This window comes from Somniosus microcephalus, chromosome 16, assembly GCF_052327205.1.
Source record: "Somniosus microcephalus isolate GS21.2 chromosome 16, FLI_Smic_1.0, whole genome shotgun sequence".
In the NCBI taxonomy this organism is placed as follows: Eukaryota; Metazoa; Chordata; class Chondrichthyes; order Squaliformes; family Somniosidae; genus Somniosus; species Somniosus microcephalus.
In genome coordinates, this window is record NC_141002.1 from 85,272,339 (window position 1) to 85,280,706 (window position 8,368).

Genomic DNA, 8,368 nt, shown 5'->3' on the forward strand with positions numbered 1-8,368 from the left:
TCTCTATACGTTTGGAAGTTACAGAGCGTACCGACGCGCGCGTCGCCTCAAAGAAAGCTTGCGATTCCGGACCGGTCATAGGCGTATTTACGTTTCGGCCGGACAAAAATCCCGCCCGCGGTATCCCAAAAACGTTCAGCGTTCCGCTCATTAGCATCTCATTAGCGACTGTGTGACGTCGAGGTCTTCCTACAGTTGAGTGTCGAGTGACTCGACGATTGACCAATCCCACGCTTCGGTGACCTGACCGGTCGACCAATCGGTGCGTGTGTGGCGGGCCTTATCCTTCTGAACCGAGGTGAGTGGCCGCCATCTTGATTTTCCACGATTTTTTCCCCCACACTTTCTGTGTGTTAGGGAACTAAGGTAAATATTTCAATTATGTGTTAGGCAATTAATTAACAATTTATTTGAGTTTTATATTGTGTTTAGCAACCCCCCCCCCCTCCTCCTCCTCGCGCAGGGGGGACTCGGGGCCTGAAGCTGAAAAAATTTCTCTCTCTCTCTCTCTTCTTCCCTCTCTCTCCTTCTCCTCTTCCCTCTCTCTCCTTCTCCTCTTCCCTCTCTCCTCTTCCCTCTCTCTCCTTCTCCTCTTCCCTCTCTGTCTCTCTCTACTTCCCCCTCTCAGGTGTCGCGGACGGAGCGCGGGCGCGCCGCCCGAAGTTTCCCGCTCGCTAACGGCCTTGCCGGCTCCCGCGGGCCGCTCGCACTGACCGCGCATGCGCCGCCCGCACTCACCGCGCATGCGCCGCCCGCACTCACCGCGCATGCGCCGCCCACACTCACCGCGCATGCGCTGCCCGCCCGCCCGCAGCGGCCGTCCATCAGCCGCGCGATACGCGGGGGACCTCAGCAACGGCACCGGACCTCAGGCGCTAGGCAGGGGGAGGGGCCGGAGAGAGGGACAGAGGGGAGTGGGGGAGGGGAGGGGTGGGGGAGGGAGACGGGAGGGGAGGGGAGGGAGGGAGACAGGGAGGGGAGGGAGGGAGAGAGGGGAGGGAGAGAGGGGAGGGGAGGGAGGGAGGGAGAGTGGGAGGGGGAGGGGAGAGGAGGGGAGGAGGGGTAGGACAGGGAGAGGACATGACAGGGAGAGGGGGGACACACGAGGCAGGGAGACCAAACGCCCCAAAATTGCCCTCGCGCACCCAAAATTGCCCTCGCAACGCGGGGCTCCCCAGCTAGTAATTTATAAAAGACATGCTATAATCTACATTTTTGCTTTAGTTATTAATATGTTACTTAAAGACATAGAAAAGGATTAATGAAACAAAGCAAGCACAAAGGGAACAATTTTTGTGCGCATATTATAAAATAGGTAGCAATTCCGGTGCGTACAGTTCTCGTATGAAACAGGATTGTTAAGTATATTGAAAAAAAACAGATAGGTGTTTTGCTGCACACAATGAGGGTTATTTTACAAGTCTGTGCTGCTGGCAGGGTACTTCACCCGGTGGGAACGCACATCAAAAACTCAGGTGTGCACTGCCCATGATTTCCCGATCATTAAAATGAATAATCAGAAAATCTGTGAGCAGTGCAACTCTTATCGTGTACCGAGCCCCCTCCCCCCGATCGTGTACAGAGCCCCCTCCCCCGATCATGTAGAGCCTCCTCCCCTGATCGTGTACAGAGCCACCCCTCCCCCCCGATCATGTACAGAGCTCCCCTCCCCCCGATTGTGTACCGAGCCCCCTCCCCCGATCGTGTACAGAGCCCTCCCACCCCCCATTGTGTGCAGAGCCCCCCCACCCCCCGATCGTGTACAGAGCCCCCCCCCCCTATCGTGTACAGAGCCTCCCCTCCTCCCGATCGTTGTACAGAGCCACCCCCCCCCCACTCTCTCCATTCACGGCCAGACCGCCCCCAACCAACTGGCGGCGATGTTCCACAGGGCTCCATCCCCCATCCACGCTGCCAATCTGACCGGGTGTTGAGCGGGGCTCTGCATTCTTTTACTTAAATGATGCCCTGCCGTTAAGATGGGCAGAGCTTCCGCGTCCACGGCCTTGCCGGGTTAATCGCCTGCTATCAGGCTCCCTGCATTCCACCCCCCCCCCCGCCACACCTAATATTGGAGCCATAAAATCACCCCCTGGAGTTTTTTGCAACAGATTTTCACAGCTTACTGAACATCAACGTCAAAACTACCACACCTTGCTGACTCTTCTTTTGAAGGTTGCAAATGTGTTCTGACAGTCACCTTCACTAAACCAGTGGTTACTTACATTCTCCTTATTTTTCTTCATTCCCACTTGATTGTCTGTACGGCACTTTGTACTTTCAAAATCGTCACCTTGACCACATTTTCTGGAAGACAATAATGCAAATATCATTTAAATCCATGGTTATAAACTTACTGGATTTGCTGTTTCATATTCCCATTTTAAATATCCCAAATTATTGTTTAAGCCGCAGTTTAGACTCCCCTAACTAACTGTTCAGCGTTATGTACTTTACGTGAAAAAATCTTTTATTTTATTAAAGTGAATTGGCAATTCTAATATAAAAAATACTGAATCGTACACACTAATGGTGACTATTATTCTATTACCTTCGAGAAGAAAATATACCCGTGAAAAAAGTAATGTACATCCTCCATAATGTGGTTTATTTTCCAGCCTTCTAAAGATCAATTAACTAGCACAATTGTCAGGGGGGGCAAGTAACCTGAGAATGCTCCCTCCGTAATTAAAAAGTGGTTCCAATAAGACTTACTCTAACTCAGCATCCATTTTGTGATACTAACTTTCCTGAGAGGCTAATCTAGAGCGCCACAATTTTGGATATCATCCTTACAAGGAAGTTCATTTGATACCTGTAATAAATATCCAAAATCTTATTATACAAATTATGTTAAATAATTTTAGAACAGGTAATAGTTTCAATGATCCTATTACTATGTGGACACTTTTGGAATTACATATAAAAAGTGGATACCTTTTCATTCCACCCTCTGAAACCGTAAAATCTGTGAGTTCAGGGCCATCAGAGTTGTTGCATGCCTTAAATTCCGGACTATCCATTTCAACTTCCTGTTCAGCTTTTAGCAGAGGTCTTCACAAAAATTATTCAACCTTGTCTCAAAGTGACGTTTACCTGTTCAGATCAACACAGGGTAACTTTAATCATTGAAAGCAGAAACAGCACATTTAGAAGGGAAGAACTGTCTGTGAATACATTGCTGGCTTAGTCATATCGCGAGCGAACTTCTACAAAAAGAAAATTCATGTGAACAACAATCATATAGAATTTCAGTTAGTAAACATGGTGCGTAGAACAAAATTTTAAAAATCCCAAATTTAACATACTATTAAATAGTTCTGGTCTTGCTGCAATGTGTAGAGAAGATTCTCTGCTGCACACTATTTTGGGGAGCGGGAGAAGCAATGGTAACAAGTTAGTACAACTGTGTAAACTTCCAGGTTGTTAGTCCTACATTTTGTATTTTTGGTGAATGACATTGCTGGTCTTGTAAGAACTCCAACGGATTTATTTACCAAGAACACTGAGCATTGAGCAGAGACTGCATCAAAATAAATCTGTTTATTGTTTATTTTTAATAAAGCAGAGGTGCAAAAGCGAATTCAGTAAAAATTAATATTAATGATTTACTCACTTGTGATCTACTAGTATCAATATATAAAACTTCAATAGAAAAAGAATAGTGCCAGAGGACTGGTGAACAGCAAAGGTAGTTCTTATCTTCAAAATGGGAGATAGAACTAAGGAAACTATAGTGTGGAGATGCCGGTGTTGGACTGGGGTGGACAAATGTAAGCAGTCACACAACACCACGTTATAGTCCAACAGTTTTATTTGAAATCACAAGCTTTCGGAGCGCTGCTCCTTCATCAGGTGAAGTGGAGAGATGCATAAAGACACAGCTTATATAGTCAGCGAATAATGCCAGATGATTACAGGTAATCTTTCTAACTGCCATTTATCACACCTCAGCAGAGAGATAATCACAGCAATCAAAAGTGTGAATGGTGTCCAAACAGGTTAGTCAGGAAAACATTACATCAAAGAACAATGAGGTGGGGTCACAAGGGGTCAAATGTTGCAGATGCTAGGGTCTGTATGAAAAACAAAAAACAGACAAAAAAACTTTTTTTGCTGGAAATCACAGCAGGTCCGGCCGCATCTGTGTAGAGAGAACAAGCCAACGATGACTCGAGTCTGGATGACCCTACGTCAGGTGGGGTTATATGTAGCGTGACATGAACCCAAGATCCCGGTTGAGGCCGTCCTCATGAGTGCGGAACTTGGCTATCAGTTTCTGCTCTACGATTTTGCGTTGTCGTGTGTCTCGAAGGCCGCCTTGGAGAATGCTTACCCGAAGATCGAAGGCTGAATGTCCTTGACTACTGAAGTGTTCCCCGACTGGGAGAGAACACTCCTGCCTGGCGATTGTTGCGCGGTGTCCGTTCATCCATTGTCGCAGTGTCTGCATGGTCTCGCCGATGTACCATGCTCCGGGGCATCCTTTCCTGCAACGTATGAGGTAGACAACGTTGGCCGAGTCACATGCGTATGTACCATGTACCTGGTGGGTGGTGTCCTCACGTGTGATGATGGTATGTGTGTTGATGATCTGGCATGTCTTGCAAAGGTTGCCGTGGCAGGGTTGTGTGATGTCGTGGTTGCTTTTCTCCTGAAAGCTGGGTAATTTGCTGCGAACGATGGTCTGTTTGAGGTTAGGCAGCTGTTTGAAGGCGAGTAGTGGAGGTGTGGGGATGGCCTTAGCGAGGTGTTCGTCGTCATCGATGACATGTTGACTGCGAAGAACATGGCGTAGTTTCTCCGCTCCGGGTAAGTAAAGGACGACGAAGGGTACTCTGTTGGTTGTGTTCCGTGTTTGTCTTCTGAGGAGGTCTATGCGATTTTTTGCTGTGGCCCGTCGGAACTGTCGATCGACGAGTCGAGCGTCATATCCCATTCTTACTGTTGTGTATGTACCTTTAAGAGAGAACTGCTTTTATGCTGTAGTACCGGCAGTGACCACACCTGTATATAAAGCAGTAGCAGGCTTCTGTACTTTCAGTTCCAGCATATTCTCTGTGCAGTAAACATCTCTTATTATCGTTCTCCTGCAGTCCGTGTGTTATTAATGCGCGGACACTACAGTGGCGACGAGCAGGTTCGAACTCACCTGCAGTACTGCATCACCTCACGGGGATCCATCCCTGGGAAGAAGCTTCTTGGAGGTCGAAGCCAGAGCAACGGGCGTCGACCGGGGGCAACCGCCCAGTGATCCATCGGAGTCCAGAGAGTTGCAGGGGAAGCTGTGGAGAGCTGGGCCTGGTTCTCCAATCAAGGTGTCCCAGCAAATCGGGCTGGTAGCAGGTAGTGCGCTGACCCTTCCCGGACTGCGGCGGGCTAGAGCTCGGGCGAGCGGCTCTGTAACGGGGCCGAGCAGCGTCGTCGGGAAGACAAAGAGAGAGAGAGGGTGGAGTGCACAGGGCGCGGCCGGTGCTCAAGAGTCGGGCAGCGTTGAAAAAGAGACGCGCAGAAAGCCGCGGGGCGCCGCCATTACCTGTTAGAATGCGAGGAGCAGCATTGGCAGCAGGGGGAAGAAGAAAAAGCGCAGGAGGCGCCATTTTAATCCTTTGGGGAAGAAGGAAAAGCGCGGGAGGCGCCATTTTAAACCACCCAAGATGCCAAAGAGTGGCAGCATCACTGTTTTCGATAACGAAATAGAAGACTGGACCACGTATGTGGAAAGAATTGAAGTGTACTGCAGGGCAAATGAGGTGGCCGCTGAAAAGAAGGCGTCGATATTATTAAATTTGATGGGCGCGAGAACGTACGGCCTATTGCAAAATTTAATTACCCCAGCTAAACCAATGGAGAAACATTTTGAAGAGATTGTTAATATCTTACAGGAACATCTAAACCCTACACCGCTGCGGATAGCAGAAAGATTCAAGTTCCATAAACGAAACCAGCACAAAGACGAGAGTAATGCTGACTATCTTACGGAACTATGCAAGTTATCGACACACTGCCAGTTCAGAACAGGACTGGCAGATACCTTAAGGGATAAGTTTGTCTGCGGGCTCCAGAGTGAAGGAACCCAGAAACGACTACTTTCAGAAAAGGACCTTACGCTGGAAAAGGCTTTCAGCGTTGCAGTATCCTACGAAGCAGCAGCACGGGGAGCTGCGGAAATACAACAGAAACTGCAAGAATATAGCACTAATGAAATGGCATATGGAGCAGAAAAGTGCTATCGCTGCGGCAGAACAACCCATGACCAGAAGGATTGCTGGGCTAAGGACAAAGTATGCAGGCAATGTGGAAAAATGGGACACATAGCACGAGTCTGCAGGTCGAGAAAGAAAACCAACACTAAAAGAACTACTAAGGAAAAGTACAAGAAAGTACAAAAGATGATGGACAGTAGTTCAGAAGACCAGAGTAGTGACAATGACTCCGGGAGCAGGGGACTAAGTTGTCTAAAGCTACACAACGTGATCGCAAAGGAGGATCACCGAACCATTTGGGTCACCCTCGTGATAGCAGGGTCCCAAGTAAAGATGGAGTTGGACACAGGATCAGCCCTAACAGTCATGAGTCGATGAGACTACGAGCGGCTATTCTCACACATTCCTTTGAAGGCTACGTCCATTGTCTTGAAGACATATACGGGGCAAAAAGTCTACCCCAGAGGAAAAATAAGGGTGCCCGTTAAATACAACGGCAAGGAAACACAGGAAATGTATCTATATATACTGCAAGATGGAGGACCACCATTATTGAGACGTGAATGGATCCGAAAAATACAATTGGATTGGCATTCCATTCAGGCACTAACTGTGGCTGACAAAAAAGTTGACGACGCCACACCTGGACGACTGTCAAAAATTCTAACTGACGCGAAAGAGGTGTTCCAGCAAGGACTTGGGACTCTAAAAGGCGTAACGGCAACGATAAAAATTGAAGATAACGCAAACCCAAAAATTTTTAAGGCCAGACCGGAACTGTATGCGATCCGCCCAGCCATTGAAGCAGAGCTGGAGAGTCTGCAGCGTTCGGGTGTGCTGTCCAAGGTGGACTGGAGCGACTGGGCCACACCCATCGTCCCTGTAATGAAGAAATCATTGAGCAGCATGCCTGGGGAACCGAAGAAGGTTCGCATCTGTGGGGACTTTAAGGTTACTGTGAACCCAGTCCTTCACACGGTACAATATCCACTTCCGCGGATAGAGGATATTTTCGCCTCACTATCTGGGGGGAAACGCTTTACGAAGATTGATCTGGCCCAAGCGTATCTACAAATGGAGGTAGATGAATCATCTAGAAAATACCTCACGATAAACACTCACAAAGGTCTTTACCAGTACAATCGACTGGTATTTGGGGTAGCATCAGCTCCGGCTATTTGGCAGAGGGCGATAGAACAAGTCCTGCAAGGGATCTCGGGGACCCAGTGTTATTTGGACGACATCCTGGTTACGGGCGGAAATGACAGTGAACACCTTGCCAACCTGGAGCAGGTGCTCACTAGATTACAGGAATATGGGCTACGTGCCAACTGCCCCAAATGCGAGTTTTTCAGGAAACAAATCTCGTATTGTGGCCACGTGATTGATGAAGAGGGGTTGCATAAGTCCCCAGACAAGATTGAGGCAGTAGTCAAGGCTCCAGCACCGGAAAATGTGTCACAACTGAGGTCGTTCCTCGGGTTGGTGAACTACTACCATAAGTTCTTGCCAAATTTGTCTACAATTCTGCACCCGCTGAACGCCCTGCTGCAAACTGGAGTAGCATGGAAGTGGAATGATGAGTGTAAGCGTGCCTTTCAGAAATGTAAATGCCTAATCACTTCAAAAGAAGTATTGGCTCACTACAATCCATCACTACCGATTCAGTTGGCATGTGATGCATCTCCCTACGGCACTGGAGCGGTGCTGTCGCACAAATTCCTTGACGGTTCAGAGAGGCCAATAGCCTTTGCGTCACACTCGTTAAAATCAGCCGAGCGTAACTACGCCCAGATTGACAGGGAGGCACTCAGCCTGGTGTGGGGGCTGAAGAAGTTCAATCACTACCTGCACGGGCAGAAATTCACCTTACTGACTGATCACCAGCCTCTTGTCTCCATTTTTAACCCAAAGAAGGGCGTTCCGGTGATGACGGCGCAACGGCTGCAAAGATGGTCCCTTTTTCTAGGAGCACATCAATACGACATAGAGTATAAGGGCACGAAACAGCATGGAAACGCTGATGGGCTGTCGCGCCTGCCGCTGCCTACGGTGGAGGAAGCACCTGCAGTGGACCCTGTTGAGATATTCCATTCGACCATAGTCGAATGTCTACCTGTTACAAACTCAAGTATAGAGAAGGAAACCCAAAATGACCAGAC